Source organism: Carlito syrichta, unplaced genomic scaffold (assembly GCF_000164805.1).
Source record: "Carlito syrichta isolate Samal-C Ts95f unplaced genomic scaffold, Tarsius_syrichta-2.0.1 Scaffold130455, whole genome shotgun sequence".
NCBI lineage: Eukaryota > Metazoa > Chordata > Mammalia > Primates > Tarsiidae > Carlito > Carlito syrichta.
In genome coordinates, this window is record NW_007074551.1 from 69,160 (window position 1) to 73,122 (window position 3,963).

The following is a 3,963-nucleotide window of genomic DNA, read 5'->3' on the forward strand; positions in this document are numbered from 1 at the left end:
AAAAAAAAAAAAAAAAAAAACTGCCCGTGTGGCCAGGCATAGTGGCTCAAGCCTGTAATCCCAGGACTTTAAGAGGCTGAGGTGAGGGGACTGCCTGAGCCCACAGGTTTGAGAATAGCCTGGGCAACTTGGCGAGATCTCATCTCTACAATAAAAACCAAAAAATTAGTTGGGTGTGGTAGCATGCACCGGTAGTTCCAGCCACTTGGAAGGCTGAGACCGAAGGATCACCTGAGTCCAGCAGGTTGACGCTGGGGTAGCCGTGAGCATGCCACTGCACTCCAGCCTGAGCAATGGAGTGAGACTTCAACAAAAACAAAAAGTTGTACATGCACTTTATATCAAGTAGGTAAAAATTTCTAAATTTTGCTGTTCATATTCTTCTACCTATTAAAACAAGGGTGTTAAGAGTAGAACACCGCTGGGCTCGGTGGCTCAGACTGTAATCCCACGCCTTTGGGAGGCCGAGGAGAGTGGACTGCCTGAGCCCACGGGTTCGAGACCAGCCTGGGCAACTTGATGAGACCTCATCTCTACAACAAATAAAAAAATGAGCCGGGCACGGTAGCGCGCGCCTGTAGTTCTGGCTACTCGGAAGGCTGAGGCGGAAGGATCGCCAGAGCCAAGCAGGTCGAGGCTGCAGTGGCTGGGAGTGGCCACTGCACTGCAGTCTGGGCGACAGAGTGAGACTCCAACTAAAAATAAATAAATAAATAAAATAAAATAGCCAGGTATGTTGGCTCACATCTATAATCCCAGCACTTTAGGAGACTGAGTCAGAAGAATTGCTTGAGCCCAGAAATTCAAGACCAGCCTGAACAACATGACATGACCTCATCTCTACATTAAAAAAAAAAAAACTTTTTTTTTTTTTTTTAGTTGGAGTCTCACTCTGTTGCTCCGGCTGGAATGCAGTGGCATGTTCCCAGCAACTGCAGTCTCAATCTACTGGGTTCAAACTATCCTTCTGCCTCAGCCTTCCAAGTATCCAAAATTACAGGCATACACTACCATGCTCAATTAATTTTTTGATTTATTGTAGAGACGAGGTCTCACCATGTTGCCCAGACTGATCTTGAACCTGTGGGCTCAGGCAATCCTCTTGCCTTGGCCCCCCCAAAGTGCTGGGATTATAGGCTTGAGCCACTGTGCCCAGCTTCTACATAAAAATTTATAAACCACCAGGTGCAGTGGCTCACACTTGTAATCCCAACACTTTGGGAGAAAAAGGCAAGAGGAATGCCTGAGCACAGGAGTTTGAGACCAGCCTGGGCAACATGGCAAGACCTCATGTCTACAACAAAAAAAATTAACCAGTCATTGTGAAGCATGCCTGTAGTCCCACCTAAGTCCAGCAGGTCAAAGCTGCAATGGCCGGCACTCCAACATGGGTGACAGAGACTCTGACTCAATAAATCAAAATTCAAAAACAAATTTAAAAACGAGCCAGGCATGGTTGTCTACACTTGTAGTCCCCTGTACGGGACAGGCTAAAGCAGGAGGATCCCTTGAGCCCAGAAGGTCAAGGCTGCAATGTGCCAAGATTGTGCTACTGCAGTCCAGACTATGCAGAGATAAACCATTTCTAAAATTAAAAAAAAAAAAGACTGTAATCCCAGTGCTTTGGGAGGCTGAATTGAGTGGATTGCCTGAGCCCGCAGGTTCGAGACCCGCCTGGGCAACTTGGCGAGACCTCATCTCTACAATAAATCAAATTAGCTGGGTGTGGTAGCGCGCGCCTGTAGTTCCAGCTACTTGGAAGGCTGAGGCAGAAGGATCGCCGGAGCCCAGCAGGTCGAGGCTGCGGTGGCCGGGAGCGGCCACTGCACTCCGGTCTGGGTGACAGAGTGAGACTCCAACTCCAACTCCAAAAAAAAAAAAAAAAAAAAGTACCAGAATAGACCTCAGCAACTTTTGCCATACCTACATCAACAGCATTGTATACAGTAGAACCTCAGAGGCATACTAATGGAAATTTCCATACTTAGTAGATAATATATGATGCCTCTAGATACTTAGTGGTTAAATTTAGTAAAACCTATATAAATATATCTTATAGCCCTAAAAGCTTAGTAAGAAGTTCAAAAGTCCCATTTTGTCTCATTATCTTCCCTTCCTCCAAGAAAGTCATGATCAGCTGGGAGCAATAGCTCATGCCTGGAATCCCAGAACTTTGGGAGGTGAGAGGATTGCTTGAGCCCAGAAATTCAAGATCAACCTGGGCAACTTGGTGAGACCTCGTCTCCACAATAAATCAAAAAATTATGGGCAACCCCTTCGGGTCCTCTCCCACTGTGGGAGCTTTTCTGTCCTCTCAATAAATCCTGCTTTCTTAAAAAAAAAAAATTAGCTGAGCATGTTAGCACACACCTGTGGTTCCAGCTACTTGGAAGGCTGAGGTGGAAAGATTGCCTGAGTCCAACAGGTCAAGGCTGTGGTGGCCATGAGTGTGCCATACTGCATTCCAGCCTGGGCGGCAGAGTGAGACTCCCAACTCAAAAAAAAAAACCCAAGAGTCATGATATTTATCTCTAGATATTGGCTGACTATAATCTGTCCTACCTACATTAATGAAGATGAAAAAGGATTAAAAGTTACCCTAGTCTACTGCAGTGTTATTTTTAAAGTTTGGGTCAGGTTTAATAAAGCCTCAAACAGCGGAGTAAGTATCTAAATGTTATAAGAATATGGAACAGGCTGGGCTCGGTGGCTCAACCTGTAATTCCAGCACTTTGGGAGGCCAAGGCGAGTGGATTGCCTGAGCCCACGGGTTCAAGACCCATCCAGGCAATTTGGTAAGACCTCATCACTACAATGAATCAAAAATTAGCCGGGCGTGGTAGCGCACGCCTGTAGTTCCAGTTACTTGGAAGGCTGAGGCGCCAGGATCACTGGAGCACAGTAGGTTCAGGCTGCGGTGGCAGAGAGCGTGCCACTGCACTCCTGTCTGGACGACAGAGTGAGACTCCAACTCAAAAAAAAGAAAATAATATGGGACAGAATGAGACAGAAAATGGTTCTGTGTATTTTGTATTATCTCACTCAGTGTAAGCTAATAGGCTTCTGCATTTAAAGTTGCAAGGTATTTTATGATCATTTTTAACAACTATCCTACATTGCTTAAAATTTGATTACAGTAAATGAAATACATCTCTACACACTCACTATAAGAAGCTATAATATATGCATAGGCACAGATGCAGGAATCATGCAGTAGTTCCAAACCAGACTTCAAGACATTAAACGGCAAAGAGATACAATAGAATTGAAGACTGAAGAAAGTACAATGGAATTGAAGGTTGGGATGAAGTACACGAATAAGGCAAGCAGAGCAGAAAATTAAAGATGTACCTAGAGACACCTGTTCTTAAAACACACAAATCATTTCCAATAAGGTGCTCCTCATGCATTCCTCCTGAGGCAGAAGTCAATCTTAGGATGTGGTCTGTACATATCTGCAGATAAGACTCAGAGTGAAGTACATTAATTTGATTAAGATCAGAGTCAACACTTCTAAAAATCTAAGGTATAAACAAGCCAAGAAGAAAGGCATACTTCACAAAAGGTGAATTCAATGTAATCAGTCCTTCATTCAGAGGCTTCATATTTGCATTTTCAATTGCTTTCCTGTGTATAAACCATCATTATCTTCTTTCCCATTCGTTTTGCAAATAGTTACGTCGCGGGTCATTTACTAGCTACAAGTATGACAAAATTATAATGAAAAAAAAAACGTATTAAGTCCCAACCTAGAATGGCAGTCTAAGTGGCTACGACATGATCTTTCTAATGCGAGTTATTCATTGCAATATTCTTTTCCCAGATATCAATCATATAAAAGTCTTCAGAGCCGAAAGTGATCTCGTCAAAAAGCAAGCAACATGGACTGGTTTACGTGCTTAGAAACTTCATTTTCAACGTAGTAACACGGGAAGGCACAGGTCGGTTTTCTAAGAGTAGCAG

The 3,963-nt window shown here is 43.8% G+C and overlaps 1 protein-coding gene across 1 annotated transcript in view; it reads right to left on the minus strand.

The window, feature by feature from the left end:
• Positions 1-3,736, minus strand: part of LOC103250444 (activating transcription factor 7-interacting protein 2) — a gene marked incomplete at its 3' end in the record, with an annotated part of 66,143 nt that extends 62,407 nt beyond the window's left edge. The window contains exons 1-2 of the mRNA XM_008049032.2: positions 3,556-3,736; positions 3,352-3,467 (exon numbers count right to left, since the gene is read on the minus strand). The remainder of the gene's footprint in view (positions 1-3,351; positions 3,468-3,555) is intronic.
• Positions 3,737-3,963: the final 227 nt, after the last annotated feature.